At 36.8% G+C, this 21,487-nt stretch overlaps 1 protein-coding gene and 1 long non-coding RNA gene across 4 annotated transcripts in view; one reads left to right on the top strand and one right to left on the bottom strand.

Annotated features, from left to right (window-relative positions):
* The window catches only part of LOC122320575, a 37,841-nt gene extending 22,377 nt beyond the window's left edge, over window positions 1-15,464 (bottom strand). Inside the window, exon 1 of the mRNA XM_043208766.1 lies at window positions 15,118-15,464. The gene's annotated coding sequence lies outside the window, so the exon portion shown is untranslated. The remainder of the gene's footprint in view (window positions 1-15,117) is intronic.
* Window positions 15,465-19,560: 4,096 nt separating this feature from the next.
* LOC108101354 lies at window positions 19,561-20,951 on the top strand. Of its 3 annotated transcripts, none has more exons than XR_001772075.2 (3): window positions 19,567-20,010; window positions 20,075-20,210; window positions 20,284-20,681. It is a non-coding gene; the product is annotated as an uncharacterized LOC108101354 (long non-coding RNA). The 3 variants fall into 3 exon arrangements; XR_001772074.2 differs by adding an exon at window positions 20,713-20,951 and having other exon boundaries at window positions 19,571-20,210; window positions 20,284-20,607; XR_001772073.2 differs by having other exon boundaries at window positions 19,561-20,210.
* Window positions 20,952-21,487: the final 536 nt, after the last annotated feature.

Below are 21,487 nucleotides of genomic sequence, written 5' to 3'. Positions count from 1 at the left end.
AAGAGCAACAAAGCAGCCGGAGATGACGGTATACCCGCCGAACTTCTCCAGACTGACTCTCAACTAATAGCCGAAACACTGCATCCGCACTTCGAAGCAATATGGGATAACGAGCGAGTTCCTAAAGCCCGGAAAAAAGGGATCATTATCAAATTACCTAAGAAAGGAGACCTCAGTGACTGCAACAATTGGCGAGGAATTACATTACTGAACACAAGTTATAAGATCTTAGCTACCCTGCTGAACGAGCGCCTGATGGACAAGATTGAGCCAACACTTCGGGATGAACAAGGAGGATTTAGACCACACAGGAGCTGCGTAGACCAAGCCAACACCCTACGCGTAATAACCGAACAAGCTGTGGAATGGCGTTCGCCGCTGTACCTCCTGTTCATCGACTTCCAGAAGGCCTTCGACTCAGTAGACAGAGTGGCGATATGGCGGGCACTTGCAAGGAAGGGAGTGCCAACAAACATCATAAACATAGTGAAAGCTATGTACGATGATGCGGACTTGGCGGTACTGCACAACGGAAAAATTAGTGCACCCTTCCAGACAAACATTGGCGTCAAGCAAGGTTGCCCCCTATCGCCGCTCCTGTTCAACCTGGTAATAGATGAAATCATGAGAGAAGTGAGCAAGTCCAGACGCGGGATCATATGGAGCTTCACCCGACACCTGGAAGACCTGGACTACGCAGACGACATTTGCCTCTTGTCTCATAGACTCACGGATATCCAAGCCAAAGCAGATGACCTCGAAAGTCGAGCAAAATCAGTGGGTCTAAACATCAATGCCGCCAAAACAAAAGCAATGCGAGTCAACAACGCCAATCAAGGCAACATCACCATTAGCGGCAAAAGCGTTGACTTCGTCGATAGCTTTGTCTACCTTGGCACCCTAATAACAGGGAATGGAGGAGCCGAGCAAGATATGGAGAACCGGCTAAGCAAAGCTAGATCGGCATTTGGAAGATTGCACCGCATCTGGAGAAACACGCAGTTAAATAGAAGATCAAAACTGCGAATCTTCAATGCGTGTGTCAAATCAGTACTGTTGTACGGCTCAGAAACGTGGCTGACCTCCCAACGAATGTTGATGAAACTACAAGCATTCGTCAACAAATGCCTCAGAATTATATGCGGCATATTCTGGCCTGCCAGAATAAACAACAATGATCTGTGGCATGACACAGGAGAGGTCCCCATCCACCAACAAATAAGGAAGAAAAAATGGAACTGGATTGGCCACGCTCTTAGGAAAAACCACGACAGCATCGCTAGGACAGCGCTAGATTGGAACCCACAGGGAAGTAGGAGAGTGGGACGCCCCAAGCTGACCTGGCGCCAGACAACACTACAGGACATGTCCCGGATAAACACCTCCTGGGACTCCATAAAACAGACCGCGCCGAACAGAGTCCGATGGAGATCGCTTGTAGAAGCCCTAAGCTCCCAAGAGGAGTAACAAGGAAAAAAAAAAAAAAAAAAAACTTAGTGTTTCTTGGGATCAATATTTTGAGTAATTAATTGCAGTGGTACATATGAAGTCACAGACAAACTCGAACCATCAATGTTATTGTTCAATTTCTTCTGTTTATATTCGGAATGAACAGTACTGCCGTCAAATCCTCACTCGCCAATTAAAATCAAGTTGGCCACGCTTTCATCACTAATGGACTCAAGGACATCAGCTTGTAGTTTTACAATTCGTAACGCCGTGTGGTCGAACAAGCTTTGCAGCTCAACTTCTGCTTGGGATTCGCTGACACTGATATTTTCGGAATAAGATGATGCTTTGGCCGCCAGAAGTTTTTCGTAACTTGGTAGTAAATTGAAAGAAGTCTTATTATTAACAAGACTAGGAATAAGCCAATAGTGATGTTTACTCATATTTGTATCAAAAAAGAGTGATAAGACGTCATCAACATTAAATTCTGTAAGCGTTGGTTGAGATGAATTGCATGAGCGTAATATGGTAGTAATAGTCTCGCCGGTTTTTGACAGCTTAGCAATTTAACGTCGTTTTGCCCGGTCAGAAGCTTTTTTAAAATCTGCTTTGGGTTGCCCACGGTCAGGATTTTTTGATGTTGGTTGGGCGCATCGCATCTTATCGGAATCGATTCCTTTTCATTCAACCAATCAGATTGATTTTGGAGAATCGACGATTTCATGCGATTGTAATTTACCCAAAACGTTACAATCCTTTTACAAATTCGCTTTCACACTTCACTCTTGTCAACAAGATAGCCGTTTTTAATAATATGTATAATATTTTGATTTACTATAATTTTATTTTTAAACTTCAAATAACATATAATAAACTTTTTCTAAAAAAGGCTAGAATCTTATTCGGAATCAGAGAGAGGCATATCCAGAAAAAAATCATTATTTCTTCCACAGTTTTTCCACTTTACTATAAGCATACTAGTAAAATTTCGCAACTTTTTGCTGATCTCGCACTGCTCTTCCAGGGTATATTTAAAGTTTTTCACAACAGTACCAAAACAAAGTTTCCCAAGACAACAAACTTCTTGGTTGGGATGACTTCTGAGCAGGGACCGCAAATAATTATTATGAGTTTAAAAAAATTGAAGCCCAAAACAGTCTCCAAAAAAAATTGGAAAAAATGGTCATACGTAAATTTTTCATTTTTTTTTTTTTTTTTTTTTGTTTGTACAAATTTTTATTTGGTATTAACGAGTTTACTGTTACCGCTGAGGCAACTTAATCTAGTTACATATAGGAAAAAACTAAAACAAAGAGATCACATGATCACATATACAAGTTAGACAAAATCCTACATTTTCCTATCTACATTCATATACATTTATGTTATGACCCTTGAAGGTAAATCGGCTGGGTGGCATCTTTTAAGGCGTCTTCTCTATCGATTGCGCTGTTCTACTGTCTGGCCAATGCGTTAGGGTGGTTTCCAAGGCGTTGCACATAGCTGGTTGCCAAGTTTTGTAGAACATCTCCGACCTTGGGGACCTTCAGGTTCCTCTCGTTGTCCCTATTTCGGATGTACCAAGGGACGCCGGAGATTTTCCTCAATTTCGCTCCTCTCATCATTATTTAAAAAATCCTTGACGGCCAGTTGCAAGGAGTGAGCAGCTCATCGTATAGAAGCGATGGAAAAAAATTCTTACTTCTTGCACTAGCTCCTCATTTTCATCCTCGGAGCTTAGCGCACTTTCGGGGTCTTCATTTAAATGCTCTATTGCCCTCAAAATATTTTTGCCATTGTCGGACGTAATGGTATAGATTTGCTGCTTAGAAATTGAAAAATCTGCCTAAATATTTTCAATTTCACTGCTCAAATTGAGCCCAGTATGTTTTTGATGCAGATTTTACACTTCGATTCATTTTTTTTCGAAATTAAAGTCGAAAAAATCGCGCACAATAGCATCACGTTTACGTCCCATGGCAACCAATATTAAAAATCCCAGATATGAATATTTTGTTTTAATAAATCTAGGCACATCTAATACTTAAAAAATTATAATAACGTACGGCAGAAAAATAACCCAAGGGCTTCCATTTTAAAGAAAATTAAAAGAATTTTACATCAGGGATTGTAAATAATGATTATTGTCGCTATTTTTAAATGAATAAATCAATCACTTCCAATCAACATAGAACAAGCATGACTAGCACCTTTTTGATCCTTTAATGAGACACTACGAATATTCTTGATGATTTTTAATTTTTAATTGTTATATTTATTCTTCTATTTTCAAACATTATTTTTGAGCAACCATTCGCTTTGCGGCGGAAGTTTTCAGTTCGCGAACTTCGTCGCGAAGCTTTTTTACTTCTTCCGTCAACAATTCCAACATCTTCAAAATTGTAGAAAACATCTCCGTTGTATCAGCGTTTGTTTGCGCCATTGTTTTTGTTGTTATCAGACAAAATCTCCAATCGAAATATACTTGTGAAGCAAAGATCAACGCATACAAAAATTTTGACCAAGTTGCACTTCTTATCGGAAAGCGAATTCTAAAAATAGATTTTGTTTTCTTGTCTTTTTCTTATCACTATTTGCTTCTGGTAAGCTTAAGCATTAGACACGAATTTGGTCAAGTCAAAATGTTTAGTCTGTGCAGCTGTGTAATAAGACAATACTGCACAGGCACATAAGCGGATAAACATATATATATATACATATATATATATATATACATATATATATATAATATATACATACATATACCATCTGAAAGGTATTGATGTGTAGATCATATATGTATATACATAAATATTGGATCTGGCTTCTACGGATCAAAAGATATATAGATTTAATCTTTATTTTCAAATTTTAAAATAAAAGTTATCGAATAATTTTTATTTTTCAATTTATACCTATAATAAAAATTGAAAATAAAAGTTATTGAGTAATTTTTATATAAAAATTGATACTTAATAATTATTACTAATTTTTATTATTAAAATTAATTTTAAGTATTAAAAATCAATTTTTTTCGTAAAAATTAAGAAATAACTTTTATTTTGTAATTTTTTGCCTTTTTAATTATAAGCATTACAGTGCCTGCTTCTGAGTGCCATACTAAAAAAGATCCCTTTTTGGTACTGACATTGTGGCTAAAAAGTACCATAGTTTGAATATTTAGGGTAAGATGGGGTAAAACCGCCGGTGCACAGTGGGCGATTTGGTCTCGCTAGCGGCATTTAATTCAAATTTCAACTTTAAAAAAGCGATGATTTTTTTCACAATTCGATAATAGATACTTTGATTTGATTTATCCAAGCATTTTAAAAGCTCTACGATGAGCTGATCATCAGCTGTGAACGGACAAACACAGAAAATGATTTTGCAAAGAACTTTACAAAATTTTACCTGTTTGCGCGCATCAAATTCAAGTTCCTCGGAAATTTACAATTTTTAGTGAATTTATTAAAAGTTTGGTTTTTTATTAATTTCAAGGTATGCATTACAAAAAAAATTAATGTTTGTGACCGGTCTATAAATGTGTAGCTCATAAAACGTAGTGGCAATTCAGTGTATTAACAACGAGCCCGGATTAGCGTACACCTGTCTTTCGTGGAGAAGAACTTTCCTGATTCAAGTGGATTCAGTCTAACTCCTTTATTAGCCGAAAGTGTGAATCAGTGGCGTCCAATGTGTGTAATATGAACTGCTAGTACCTGCTAGCCTTCAAACTATGGTACTTTTAAGGCACAAAGTCAGTAGCAAAAAGGGATTTTTTTAGTATATTTTAGTATTTTTACTATGCCGCCGTCTGATTCCGATGATTCTGAATAAAATTCTAGCCATTTTTAAATTATGTTTGTTTATGGAATATATTAATTGAAGTTTAAAAAACATAAAAATAAATCAAAATTTAAAATTAAAATTTTTTTTTTTAAATTAAAAAAAAAAAAAAAAAAGTATTAAAAAAAAAACTTTTTTTTAACTTAAAAAATTGTAAGATTTTTCTTTGATCGGTGAAAAAAAACCGACTGAAGATATCTATTTTAGTTTAGAAGTTATAAATTGAATTAAATAACTCAACAACGCACAGTGGGCGATTTGGTCTCGCTAGCCAAATCGCCCACTGTGCGTTGTTGAGTTATGCGCTTACCAACACATTTTGCGATTCATTTTTATATTAAAGATATTCCTGGATAGCATCACGAGCGGAATCGGAATACGTCTGTACATCTGTCCGTCTGTTCGTCTGTCCGTTTCTGCCCAAACTTGCCTCTGAGTTTTAAAGCTCTCTTAATGAAACTTTCCCAAACGTTGTGTAGTTATTGCACGCAGTATATAAGTCGGAACGGGCCGGATCGGCCGACTATATCGGATAGCTCCCATACGAGAGAAAGAAATAAAAAACTCTCACGCCGTTGTTTTTGATCAGATCGACTTGATTTCTTTAAGATGGCGTTTTCTACCTATTGAATTTCGGATTTAATTTGATCAAAATCGGATAACTCAATCATATAGCTGCCATAGGACAGATCGAAAAATATATATAGAATTAATGGAAATAAATTGTTAACATCGTTGATTTTTAACCGCCGAACATGATTTTTTGAATATCAAGTTTTTTATCAACTCTTATATTGAAAAAAAGTTTCATAAAAATCGGACAACTATACCTATAGCCATAGGAAAGATCGAAAAATCTATATAGAAATAACGGAAATAAAATTATAACATCGTTGTTTTTCATCAGATAAGCATGATTTTTGGATTATACGAGGTGTTTTCAAAAACTATTGCGAATTTTGAATTTTCGCTAGTTACCTCGTATCGAATTTCAATTTTTTTTTGTGGCGTTATGTTGGTAGAGTAAGATGGGGTAAAACCGCCGGTGGGTAAAACCGCCATTTGGATTTCAAATTCAAATGAAGCGCCGAATCGATTAACCGTTGATAATGTAGATTCTGATTGATAATGCGCAGTTTTTGAAGTCGGTCGGAATACTGCAGCCTTATCGTGACAATTTCTATTGCGCCATTTTTGTTTCACTCGACGGCAGCAAAAAATTTTTGTTATCAACATTGCTCAATCAAGTGTAAATGAACGACTTGAAAAAAAGAGGTAAGTGTCCGCTTATAGTACGAACCTTGATACTGATGTACATGTATCAAGTTAGCCAATACATATTTCCAAAATTGTACAAACTAAGTGACCTCGAAAAAAAATTGGCGCGTGGGGTAAAAACGCCGCGATAAGGTATTGCTCAGAAGTTTTAATTTTTTAAACTCTATAATATTTTACTTTTCTATAATATTGAAGCCGACACTTTGGAAATTCACTAGGCACTTAATAATTGTGAAATTGATTATTGAAATTGTTAAATAAAAAGTGTTTGCAACATTTCAATGGATATAGTTTTTAATTAAAAAACTTCGGAATCCACATGTTGGAAATTTTGAAATTGAAGATTTTCTTCTATTAGGTATCAATATCTAAGATTTCAATATTTTATGATAATAATCTACTTGTTATTGACATTATTTGGGTACTTGACTACACTGAAACCAGAATGGCGTTTTTACCCGACCAGGTGGGGTAAAACCGCCGTTTTAAACTTTTCTTTTGAACGATTACAATTGTTTTAAAATAAAAGCTACATAAAAACTTTCTGAATGAATTATGTAGCCAAAGGATTAAACTTTCAGAAATATGGGTTGGTTCATTGATCATTTTATAAATGATAGCTTGACATCGTCAAATATACATTTTTGGCGGTTCTACCCCATCTTACCCTATATTATATACATATTCGGGGCTAACAGAGTTAACAGTGATTTTAAATGAAAAAATATTTATTTCCATATTTTCGCCTTTTTTTCCTATAAATCCATATTTTACACAATCACTTAAATAAATCCATAATTTGAGCATTAAAGTGTTGAAAACCTATAGAAAGATATGTTTGGCTCAAATATTATGAAATTTCTGTTGTTGCCTTATACTCGATAATAAATAATGTAAACAAAACATCATTACGTCGTTAATTAATCAAAATATGTATCATCGAATGTAACAATTATGATGCAACATGTCATATTGTTCTGCAATGATCTTTGAGACAAACGGCGCACTTTTGTTTGTAGCGATTTCTAATTGTTCATTGTCATAAAAAGTTAATATGATCGATATAATCGTCTACGTTTATCCAAGGCACATTGGGATGAAATGCCTTTATTTTGGCCACAACCGTAATTTTTAAGCTAGAAAGTTGAAACTTGGAGAATTTGCTGCTTATATTATTTGTGAATTTCGGTTTTTTTTTTTACACTGCCACCTTTCCTTCCCTGCCGCCCACATAATAGAACTGCAGCATATTCATATAAAATTCATATTAATGTTCTATTTTTTTCTTCACTTTTTTTATCCTCAATTGTTAGAAAATTTTTTTATTTTAATATTTTTGCATATTATAACATAGCTTAATAAACGAAAACTAAAAATAAAAACATAAACTTGTATTAATATAAACGTTCTTCTTCTAAATCAAAATCTAAATGTGGTATACTTGTAAGGTCGTCTTCAACACTATATACTTGGGCTGCATCTTCTGGTTTTGGAGAAGCTAAAAGTGCAATAACTTCACTTGGCAATGAGTGCGATTTTGAACTCTTTTTTTGAGCGATGCTTGATAAGTAAGGATCAGAAGAATCCAAAGCTCGGTGAAATCGTCAGTTAAATTGTTCACTCGGCTATTTTTCCTCGCATGCAAAATCCTATCGCGCTTGTAAAATTTGTTGCGAGCCTCAGATGCGTTTTCCCCTAAGCAGCCAACAGGAAGTACAGATGATTCAATTATTTGTGGACCATGAACTAAAATTTTGTGAACCGTAGCCGTCATTGGATACCACGGATGTTTAATTAAATGCAAACGAAGAGTTTCTTCACAAAATTTCTTAAACTTTTTTAAACAAACCTCATATTCGCATGATATAACTATTAATATGACATGTAGTTTGTTTAAAAGCTCTTCATCCAGTTCTAATATTGAGGCAAATAATTTAACGTCCGAAAATGCTCTACGTGCCGTATTGCCATCGTTGGAATTTCCAGAACCATTCTGACTTGGTTTGTTTTTGCGTACCATCATTATTTCTTTGTCAGAGTCCGTACTAATTCGCCACTTTTGAATGCTAACACGATATGAGATGTTGAGAACGAATTCCAAAAACCTAATCCATGCGTGGAGAGGACTAACTCCGTACTGATAAGAACTGGGTTTAGGTTTAAGCTTTTGACAGTTAACCTCAGTTTCTTTTAAAAAGTCCTTTGGACTGGCCCCACAAATTGGGCAGGATTGTGTTGAATTAGTGCCCGTTAATGTGTTCAACTACTTTCCATCGATGAGCGTCATGTGAACGTCGAATCGAACTTCCACTCTCAATTGTTCCGCCTCATATACAAATGACTTTAAGTCTTTTATTTGCGAATCCAAAAGAAATTTGGAATTTAAAATGTGATCCCGGCTTTCTTTAGCGAACTCAATTTTTAGCGGCCTGCAAAATTTTACGGATTGTGGATATCTGTTTCTCCAAATTATTCTCCCATATTGATCCACCATTTGAAGGGGAATTATTGTAGTGACAAACAAAGATTGGTCCAGGCAAATGGGTTCGGGTTCATCAAACCTTTGCTTATATACGCTCTGTCCGGTTGAACCGTCAAAACCATAGCTTACTATAAGCTTTACCTTATTTATATCAAGAAATTGTTGGAAAACTGGCTTTTGATATAAAATGATTCGAGATGCAGTATGGTTCAGTAAGTTCTGCATTGGCACTTCGGCAACAGTATCTGATACGCTGTTATCCATAGGCCGACACTTTTCTTTAGCTTCTCTCACTTTTTCGTAGCTTGGATATACAATATTGCAGTTTTTTTCGATACTCTTTAAGCGTATGTTAATATATTGCTGCTTAGAAAACGAGTTTTCTATAATAAATGCTAAGGCCTCATCAGCTGATAATGGTATAGGCTCTTTCAATGAAAGTTGTTGGCTTAATTATGAACTGTCAGGACTATTTATTGTCGTATTTAAAATATGAGAAATATCTTTATTTTTTTCCTTCTTAGCAGACATAGATGCTGCTTTAATAAGTAGATGTGTTGAATTTTCCTTTGCAACTTCGGAAGCAAATCTTCTTTTAAGCCGTAAACTTCCTTCGTCATAAGAGACCCGAGGTCGTCCACCAAGATTACGATTACAATCATCTTTTGAATATAATATTAGCTCCGATGCAAGCCAGCTAGCATTTTTTTCTTTGAAGCGACAAATATTTCGGTGTGCTTTGTTCAGCAGTCTTTTTATTTGAACAATAAAGTTTTTTATTTTTCTTTTAATCAACTCCAAATTGTTTTCCGGAAAATCATTTGGAATTAATTCGACGCAAACCCAGTCAAAAGTAGCGATGACATTGCGATTATTATCCAGCCAAACTTCCAGTAAGTCACCTCGACGAATTGACACCTTGCTCGCATCTGTTGAAATATCTAACCCCCCCGCAAATTCCCGCAAATTATTTAAATGCTTTCTGAATATACACATAATAACACATACTACCACATAAGTTGTTATTTGAATCCTGTTGTATCTTGCTAGATATGCTCCACGAAACACAAATATTTTAAGGTTAAAATCAACAAAACTAGTGTTTACGTATTTCATTAAAAACATGACAAAACAAAAGCACATATAATTAAACACTTATACAGATATTTTCTACATACCATGTGCAACATTTTCCATTTTAAGGTATTTAAATTGGTCAAACTGTTTAAAAATACGAGAGCGTCAAAGTTAAGAAACTTGCATAATCAGCAAGCTTGCACCCACTACGTGTTAAGAACAGCTCACTTTCAAGGGCTGGTGGAAGACAAGGGCTGCACAATAAAATACCAATTAAATATTTTTGATGTCTAGGTACTTTTCTTAGCTTAAAATAATTGTAGCAAAATTGATATATTAACACGAATTTTTTAGGTTTTGGCCAAAATTAAGGCATTTTATCCCAATGTGCAAGGGTATAATTGCAGAGCAAAGGGTATTATAATTTCAGTCAGAAGTTTGCAACGCAGTGAAGGAGACACCTCAGACCCACGGTTGCCACTTCAAAAATTTTTAATGAGCCAAAAAAAGATTAAAAATGAGCCAATTTGAATAAAAAAGAGCCCAATTTTTATTTATTATTTTTTTTTAACTTTTATCATAAAAAAGTCTTATACAAAAAATAAACAAAAACATCACAACACATTTTTCTGCAATGAAACTAAGGATTACTTGGTAATTTAAGTCATTCTGACTTATGTTCAGAGCTACCATACCAGCGGAACAATTTAGTTTCGATCTGGCGCTTTTAGATTTCAGACATTAATCACTTTTATAATTGCACAACAAAAAAATGCATTAATAAAAAAATGAATTCGTTTTTTTTTAAATTTAAAATATTTTGTATCGCTATTAGCAAAAAAGAACCAAATTCAATAAAAATGGGCCAAAGAGCCAAAGAGAAAAAAAAGAGCCAGTTTTGGCTCAAAAGAGCCAGTTTTGGCTCAAAAGAGCCAAATCTGGCAACCGTGCTCAGACCCCATAAAGTATATATATTCTTGATCAGCATCACCATCTGAATCGAAATACGTATGTACGTCTGTCCGTCTGTCTGTCTGTCCTCCTGTCGGTTTCTATATAAACTAGTCTCTCAGTTTTAAAGCTATCTCGCTGAAACTTTCCCAAAAGTTGTGTAGTTGTTGCACGCAGTATATAGGTCGGAACGAGCCGGATCGGGCGACTATATCGGATAGCTCCCATACAAGAGAATGAAATAAAAAATTTGTACACCGTTATTGTTATTTTTGATCAGATCGACTTGATTCCTTCCAGATGGCGTTTTCTAACTGCTTTTGAATTTCGGATTAAATTTTATCAAAATCGGATAACTCTATCATATAGCTGCCATAGGAGAGATCAAAATATATATATATAAATAATGGAAAAAAATTATAATGTCGTTGTTTTTAATGCCACGAGCATGATTTTTGGAACATAAAGTTTTTTAAATACTCTTAAGTTGAGAAAAAAATTTCATAAAAATCGGAGTACTATATCATACAGCTGCCATAGGAAAGATCGAAAAATCTATATAGAAATAACGGAAATATAATTATAACCTCGTTGTTTTTCATCAGACAATAATGATTTTTGGAATATAGAGTTTTCTAATGAGTCTTGAGTTACAAATAAAATTTCATTAAAATCGGACGACTATATCATATAGCTGTCATATGAACAATATGGAAAATTAATAGAAAAATCGTCTAGCTTCGATGCTTTTTAGGTTTTATGTATTTTGTTCGACATATTTAGTAACTGCAAGGGTATATAAGCTTCGGCTTGCCGAAGCTAGCTTCCCTTCTTGTTATACCTATATTTATCCCTTTTTTCGTCTATACCATATTTATCCATTTTATTCCATATTTGTCAACTTTTTCGTCCATATTGCTCTATTTTTTCGTCCATAAATCCATACATATTTTTACGTTTTTAAGAACATAACTCTGTTAGTCCTGTTCATATTACACGTTTTGGACGCCACTGATTCACACTTTCGGCTAATAAAAGAGTTAGACTGAATCCACTTGAATCCGGTAAGTTCGACTCCACGAAAGAAAGGTGTACGCTAATCCGGGCTCGTTGTTAATGCACTGGATTACACTACGATTTATGAGCTACACATGTATAGACCGGTCACAAACATTGATTGTTTGTATGGTATGTAACCTTGAAGATTCAACGCTTTTTTAAACTTGAATTAAATGCCGCTGGCGAGATCAAATAGCCCACTGTGCGTTGCGTTAAATGCGGTAACAACCACAAAACCTCTGACTGCACCAAACCTCGCAAAGACCCAGCTATATGCGTCCACTGTGGAGACAGCCATACCATCCTGCAGAGGTTGCAGGATTTTCAAAGCTGCTGTACAAATGCGAGAACAGGGAAAACCTATGCAAACAGGACGTAATTACGATAATCGGCCTGCTCCTTCAAGCATGACATATACAAATACTAACCCACAAAACAATAAAGAAACCTTCAACTACGCTAATAAAGCAGGTGGGCATGCTAAAAAACTACTTTGGTAGCTTCTGCAGGAATTTGGCTTTGATTGCCGAGATGTGGGCATTGGTTTCAAGCAGCCGTTATGTCGATCGACACTCCAACTGAGACAAGGCTGCTCTTAACCGTGCAAGCAAAGACTTCAAAACCCCCCTTATGAACTGCGCAATGAAGCTCTAGCCAAATACCTTCGACAAGGTTTTAAGGTTTTAAAAATTTTTTGGTTTTACATTTTTTTTTTGTATTTTTTGTCTGAATGACCAATATGTCGAGAACATTGTGTACAAATTTTGAGTCAATTAAAGTCAAACTAACGGAGTTACAGCGTTTTAAACAACCGTATTTGGACGTATTTTCACGTATAAAAATACTTTGAATCGATTTTGCCGAAGACGCTATTTTGAAAGTCGGTGAACATCAGAACTCAAAATCTACTGAACCGATCCTTTTCAAATTTTTAACACAAATTCTCAACATAAATACGCAGGTAATCAGTAAGAGTTTTTTTAATATTTAATTTTTTTCTATTTTTTAAAAATAAATTAACTGCGATTTTAAAAGCTAAAATCGCACTTTTCACTTTCAAGTGCTCCCAAAAATAGACAAAAAATAAATTTTAAAAAAACTCTTCCTGATTACCTCGGGAAATTCATTATCTTTACAACGCATATAACATTTTATTTTTAAAATGATACGTCAACGCCCTATGATGTTCACCGCAAAACAACTTTTTCTTTAGGCGCTTCGGAAGATTAACCGCCACAGGCTTATTTCTTAATATTTTTAAAAAATTTTTTTCTAATACTCTTCAAAAGTTAAACAATAACATGTAATTAAGCTCTATAAAATAAACTTACTCATTTCGCCGCAATTAAAAATCAAACATGGCCCTTTTTTTTGACCTTTAAAACCTTACCCCCCCTTAAATATAACTAAAAGTCCCGGTTACGGTGCTATCGATGCATCAACTATAAATTGTATACCTCTGCGTGCAATTGCCTTTCTTACGGTCATCTGCAATGGTATCATTAGGCACCATCATTTTCCCCACAATGGAAGTGTGCGGAGGTCATAATGATACCAAAACTTCGGAAGCCCGAACAGGATTCTGCCTCCTACCGTCCTATCAGCTTACTGGCAATACTGTCCAAAATATTCGAAAGAAGCAATGCCACAGAGTCTCAGCATTGTTCCCCAGCGTTTCTAGACGTTAAACATGCGTTCGATCGTGTCCAGCATTTAGGCTTGCTTTACAAGCTCAAGTTCATGCTACCAGCTCCACTCTTCCTGCTGCTGAAATCCTACTTACATAGGCGCCTATTCTTTGTAAGACGCGAATGGGATCAGCCTGAAATCTTTGAAGTAAAAGCAGGTGTACCCCAGGGAAGCGTGTTAGGCCCTATTTTTTAAACCCCTTTTCACTGCAGACATTCCAGTGCTTGAAAGAGATGATCACGTTATTGCAGCATACGCCGACGACTCAGAATTTTTAGCCACATCAACAGATCATGTAGAAGCATCACCAATCCTGCAACTACAATTCACAAAACTGGATCCGTGGCTGCTAAGATGGAACGTCGTTGTCAACGAAAGCAAATCAGTGCACATAACATTCGCAAATTACCCTAAAAGCTGCCCAGAGGTCCGACTGAAAGGCACCATACTGCCTGTAGTTAAAAAAGTCAAACATCTCGGTAACACTTGACAGAAGACTAACCTGGGCAGAACACATAAAAATCAAAAGAAATCAGCTGAGTCTGAAACTTCAGCAAATGAAGTGGCTGCTGGGCTGCAGATCCCAACTGAGCCTTTGAAAAGTCCTGTTGTACAAAGTGATACTCAAACTCATATGGACGTACGGGATTCAGCTTTGGGGCACAGCCTCAACTTCTAACATCAAAGAACTGCAACAATTCCAAAGCATTACTCTACGAAGACTAGCCTAAAGCACCTTTCTATGTGAGTAACCAGGTCATCCACAAGGACCTTGAGATTCCAAGTGTAACCGAAGAAATTAAAAGATACGCTTTGAAGTATCAGGTGAGACTGGTAAACATCGCCGACGTCTTAAAAGGCACCACCCCCTTGATCTCCCCTTTAGTAAATATCAACTACATGTAAAAAACTAAAAGATAGATAGACCAAACCATCCTCAAACCCCCCTGGAATACACACAAACAATTTCATAAAAATCGGTCCAGCCGTTTAGGAAGAGTTCAATGAAGACTTCCATACCTAATGTTATAAATGCGAAAATGTTTCTGTCTGTCTGTTACTCTTTCACGCCTAAACGGCTGAACGAATTTTGATGAAATTTGGTATGGTGATAGATGATAACCTAGAAATGAAAATAGGCTATAAATAATCACGCCATCGTTCTTAGGTGGTAGGCAGCAGGTGGAGAAACGGAATAATCACGCAATCGTTCTTATGGGGTAGGCAGTAGGCATTAGGTTTTAAGTAAAAAGGTTTATCAAAGTTTTTATAAAAAATTGTCTTACGTTGTAGTTTTTAAAACTCCCGTTTTTAAAATCTTTAATTATTGTTTTCAATATGCCACGCAAACGTAAATCCAATATAAGTAGTAGTTCTAGCAGATCGCGAGCTGCAAAGGTGCTAGAAGACAAGAATCTGAAGAGCAGACTCAGACGCGTCAGATGTTAGATTCTCAGCGTCATGCGACTCAAAGAGCTTCTGAGGCCTATGCGCAGACTCGGGTAGAGCTGGCAAACCATCGATGGTACCATCGATAGTATCGATGTTAAGGAGCCAGCTTGCACTATCGATGGTTTGAAAACTATCACGATAGTATCGCCGTCGCATTCCACCACTATTTTTCTTGTGTTTTCGCAGCTAAGCGGTAAGAAACAATTTTATAATTGTAATATTAAATTTATAATAAGCCTTTCTTTTCTTTAGACAGTAGACAGTGACTGGTCGTTCTACAGTGGTGCCTGTCTGGAACACTTTAAGCAGTAAGTAGGATGTTAAAAGTATATAAAAGCTTTTACATATTTTTCTTCAATTTCTTTGCACGTGCTTTAGACATGGAGAAGGAAAATCAGCCCAGCAACATCAGCGAGGATTTAACTGGACCTAGCACAGCAAGAAAGCGCACATGGAAAAGGAGGATGGTATGGGAGGATGTTTTCGAAGGCAGGCCAAATAATTTCCGAGCGCAGGTCATCACTAAAGTCAAACATAGTGTACCAGCTCCTGTTCATCAATAAAAATTGGTGGAATACCGAATCTAATATATAAGATAGATCTCAAGTCTAGCGGCTGGACCGCTACTAACGAAGCAACGTTTTTTTGTTTTTGGATATTCTTTTTATTTTTATTTTACTTTTAAAATATTAAGTTTGACAAATGAAGTGAATTAAATGGAAAAATATATATAACACAAAAAACTAAAATTCTAAATTTATTAAAATCGAATTTATAAGGAATACCCCGGCTGGTTTGGGTTTTTCATAAAGAATAAACTCTATATTTCAAAATTTGTTTAATTCGATATTATTACGATAGTATCGATGGTTCCCGAAAAAAACCTCGAAAACATCGATAGGGTCACTATCGATGTTTTGCCAGCTCTAGACTCGAGCCCGTCACACCCTGGATGCTGAACGCCACGCATCTCAAAGAGCTGCTGAGACTTTGGTTATCTTTGGAAGAATGGATAAAAAATGCAGATATTGTGAATCACTGAAATGGAAAGAAGAAACTCCAGGTATGTGCTGTTCTGGTGGAAAGGTTAAAAAAAACCCGGGCGAAGCTGGGACGGGCAGCTAGTTGTTTATATGGCAGCTATATGATTTAGTTGTTCGATTTTGATAAAATTTGATTCGTAATTCAAGAGTTGTTAGAAAACTCTATATTACAAAAATAATGTTTGTCTGATGAAAAAAAGGTGTTATTATTTTATTTCCGTTATTTCTATACAGCTTTTTCGATCTTTCCTATGGCAGCTATATGATAACGTTGTCGGATTTCAATGAAATTTGTTTCTCGATTCTCGGCTTATAAAAAACCATATATTGATGTTCGTGGAATTAAAAACAAGACGTTATAATTTTTTTCCATTATTTATGTAGGATTATTATTATTCGCATACAATTAATTTATTGATTTTGATTTTAAAATAAAGTGCTTAGATTAACTTTTAACAGAACTAGTGATGTTTTCTCTTTCAATGCTCAACGAGGACTCCGCTTCATTCCACAGGAATCGGTGATCTTAAATCTATCGATTATATGTATATCTAATTCAGAGTTGCCATATAGCTCATATGGGATGGGATGGCTTTCATTCGTACAGAGTAAAGTTTTCTGATCGCGGTCAACTTGGTGGCCGCCAGTGCGATCTCTGTTTTCGAATGAGCCTCCTCGTGGCCTCCTCGTGGCACCTCCTGGGTAGCTATCTTAGCATCCGCTAGATAGTGAGCTAATGTGTGCAGCGACGTCACCCGGACGTTAAACGGTTGAGCGCAGGGTTTGGAACCCGCCTCGTAAAAAAAGAAGCCCAGTGAAGACCAAAGCGAAAGCCTCGGATAGGATCCCCCCTTATGTTGACGACCACCGCAAAACGAAAAAGGACTACGATTTGAGGATATGCACCTGGAATGTCCGAACCCTTAATTGGGAAGGTGCCTCTATCCAACTGGCGGATGCCGCTAAAAATTACAGGCTGACATTACCGCCATCCAGGAAATGAGATGGACAGGACAAGGATGCTCTAAGCGAGCAAACTGCGATATCTACTACAGCAGCCATGCGGAGAGGCGCGAATTTGGATGCGGATTTGTAGTAAGTCGGAGACTTCGCCACCACGTCTCCAACTTCACCCCAGTGAGTAAACGACTGGCTACAATCCGCGTCAAAGCTAGGTTTTTCAATCTAAGCATAATTTGCGCGCACGAGTTATGTCCAGAGTCCCGATCCGTTAAATTATTGTATCGTATTGTATTATGTATTTGAATAATAAAATAATCTTCTGCTCTTATTAGGATATGAGTAATAAATCAACGTGTTTGTTTTTCCCACCCTTTTTTAAATTCCTAATTTTTTTGTCAACACAGTAGCCACAGCAATCTTAACATAAATGTACTGGGAAAAAACTAAGCTCAGTAAAGGCACTTTGCATTGGCAGTCAATGCTATTCACATCAAATTTAGAACAATACAAAACACTCCGAATACAAAAACTTTCCCCCGATTTTTCAAAATTTGTTAAGTTTTGTTAAATTTACCAAGGTAAAAAAATGTAAAAAACTGTATGGACTTTCGCGCAGCACTCAAACCCAAACCCAAACCTTTTTGTTTTTCCAGAGGAGTAAAATGGAGTGGTCATGGAATGAAGTTAACACGCGGCACTTCATTCGGAAGGTCGCCGCCCACCCAGCGATATGGAACCCCGATACTCCCGATCGGCCTTATCAGTCCAAACAGGCATGGACCAAAATAGCGACATTGATGCAAGTCCCAATAAGTAAGTGCAGGCGAAAATGGAAGGATCTCCGGATGTGCTACCGCCTTAAACTCAAGAAAAGCCACAGCCATTGGCCGTATTTGGAGGAGATGGACTTTGTGAAGCCTGTTATCCAGGGATCGGGACCTGCACTGGTCCGTGGTCGTACATAATGGTTGTCAGGACTATGCTTATCCTCATAATCTCCCTTTGCCTCCCTTTCAGGTGAGCGGCGTTCCCGGTGACCCAATGATGGAATATTCTGTGCAACGCGTAGGCAATTGGAAAAACGCAGGTAATTACAAAACTCCCTTCCTCTGTACAATATATCGTACACAAAATTGAATTTTATAAAATTATATTTAACTAACTTAAAACCTTTTTAGGAATCATCATCAAAATTTTATTGTATATTCTTGAAAAAGCATTGAATCTTCAAGCTTTTTTAAAAAAGTTTCCACACATTGCAGACCTAGTCAATAGCTATATTACAATTATTTGGGATTTCATTAAATACGTTTTGGAGGCAGCATTTCTCCAAGCTGCTAGCAGGCGATGACGGCACCAATCCCGCCATTGGAGGAAGCAGCCCGATACCACCAATCGACGACAATGTGGATATACCACTACCTAGCCATGACGAGGTCCGAGTTGCTATAACGCGGCTCAAAAACAACAAAGCAGCTGGTGCTGATGGACTGCCTGCAGAGTTGTTGAAGGCCGGCGGCGAAGAGCTGATAAGGTGCATGCATCAGCTCTTGTGCAAAATATGGCTAGAAGAAAGCATGCCCAACGATTGGAATCTCAGCGTCCTTTGTCCTGTACTGAAGAAAGGTGACCCGACGATATGCGCCAACTACCGGGGAATCAGCCTGACTACAGCCGACTACGGGCGACGACGAAGAGGACGACCAAAGCTCCGATGGAAGGACCAAGTGGAGGAGAACCTAACTGCACTGGGAATTTCCGATTGGAGGAGGCGCGCGAGGAGCAGAGGCGCCTGGAGGGAGACGCTGAGGTCGGCCAAAACCCGAATCGGGTTGTAGTGCCACCTAATAATAATAATATAGCTCAACCCGCTTAGAGTGTGCCGTCGAGGAAGCCCGCCTGATTCAAATCCCACATTTATATATATATTGTCGTTTTAATTGATTTATAATCTCAATAATTACAGAAGAGTAGTTATGTTTTATGCTTCCTTTACTTATACCGCAACACCAGCACCCCAACTAATCTCAACGACAATGTCACAATAAAAGGGAAGAAAATCGGTCAGTGTGACCAAAAGCTTCGTTTTCATTAAAGCCTTAAAAGTATATATACTAAATGGTATTTCTGTATAGGAATAGGGGTATTCCAACACGCCCCTTCAGAAATAGCATCTATAAAATTAAAAACTTAACATAATACATTCATTAGTAATTAATTAATAATTAGTAACATTAATGCTTATACAAAAAACGAACAAAAGTATTTCTAGCTCTGATAATATTGAGATGTGTTCTCCTATAACAGTCTTGCGATGCATTGCCAATGTCTGTGGTCGTCATCACTAAGATGTTGTCTTTTCGACCGTCAATGTAAATAGCCCATAGAGGTTTAATGGGAATAACACTGCAAATCTTGGCGTACATTTTTTCGCTCCCGACGTGTTTTGTTTCGGTCTATAACATGCGACTCAAAGAGCTTCTGAGACTTATACGCAGACTCGGGCCCGTCAGACCCTGGATGCTGAACGCAACGCATCTCAAAGAGCTGCTGAGACAGTGGAACAGACTCAGACACGTCGAGTTTTAGATGCTGAACGTCACGCGCAATTGATTTCGGCAGAGACTTACGAAGATTCACAAAGACGACGTCTTTTAAATGCTGAACGGCAGGCAGAAAGAACACGTACATTTTCAATGAGAACGTGGGAGGCATTTAATGGTACCTCTTTTGAGTATGACCTTTTGATCGACAATGTTAATCACCGATTGGTTATCTTTGGAAGAATGGATAAAAAATGCAGATATTGTGAATCACTGAAATGGAAAGAAGAAACCCCAGGTATGAGCTGTTCTGGTGGAAAGGTTAAAAAAACCCGGGCGAAGCTGGGACGGGCAGCTAGTATATATATATAGAGATAGGTATTCTATTTAATTAAGACATCAAATCGTTTATTATTTATCTCAAATATGTACTCTAAATATTCACTTTCAGAATCAGCTACGTTAGCTGTCGCTTATTTTTCATAGCATGGTATTTAAAAAAGAGCCACGTTTTCGCAAAGGAGAAAAAAATATTGGGCGACGTACTCATAATACGCAACTGCTCCGTGACCGTCCATTAAATCAAACAGTAGAAGAACACGTGGCAATCAATGCCAACGTAAGTGAACAAATGACAAACTCACGTGCAAATGAGAATTCCGAGCAACGTGATTAACGTCCTCGTGCTACTAAATTAAGGCAACGAGTGATCGAAGTTTTCAAACATCGATGTTCGATATTTCCTTTTTACTCACCACTTCTTGGCTGGTATTTGGTAAGCGCATCAAAAATTCTTATCAATTAAATAAAATCAACTTATCAATAAAATTATTATAAATTCTCGTGTGATTTGATTCTTATTGGTGTTGGCGACGCTTAGAAATGGAGAAGGCTTTGAAAGAGCAGAACAGGAATGGTAATTAGAGTAATTAGGTACGATCATATGATTTGTAATATTATTTGATCATTTGCGCAGAGGTGGAATGAGTGTTCACCCAAATGAACAACGTAAAAACTAAGCTGTGAAATAGAAAGCATTAAACTTAATTTTACATATAAGGTATTTTATAGTATTAATAGCATTAAATATCATATTTGTAGATACGGAATACGCCGGGTAAATGTTGTCATAACTATGAAGATCCAGCAGATTGCCTAAAAAAGATTGGAACCAATCAGACCTACGAAAATTCACAAGCAGAATAGAGCATGACTGACGGAATTTACGAACTACTTAAAAATACTTAATAAATAAATTAAATTTATAAAAATATCGTTTTACTAACGTAGCTTTATATTTTAGTTATCATCCAAATTTTCTGCCGGTTTCCAGCTATTTTCATATGTTACTTTAGCTTCTGCTGACTGTAGATCTAACTTCTTAGGACTGTAAAAAGGCGATAAAATCATAGCTTTGCACAAACCGCACTTATAAAAAAAAAAACTTACATGCTTTATGAAATTACGAAATGGACGCACAGATTCAAACAGTTGTAAAACGTTCTAGGACAGGGACATTGGGAAATGATATATCCTCTCTAAAAGCAATGTTTTATATTTTCGATTTCTTTAGATATTTTTGCCCTACAACATCGACGGTGGCGAACATGCTCTCCCCCTGCAAAGTTGTGAGATTTGAAATCGCACGTTGAAAC

The sequence above is a fragment of the Drosophila ficusphila genome, unplaced genomic scaffold (genome assembly GCF_018152265.1).
Source record: "Drosophila ficusphila isolate 14025-0441.05 unplaced genomic scaffold, ASM1815226v1 contig_636, whole genome shotgun sequence".
NCBI classification, from domain to species: domain Eukaryota; kingdom Metazoa; phylum Arthropoda; class Insecta; order Diptera; family Drosophilidae; genus Drosophila; species Drosophila ficusphila.
Note: the sequence above shows the minus strand (reverse complement) of the source record. Positions and strands in the feature narration are given on the sequence as shown.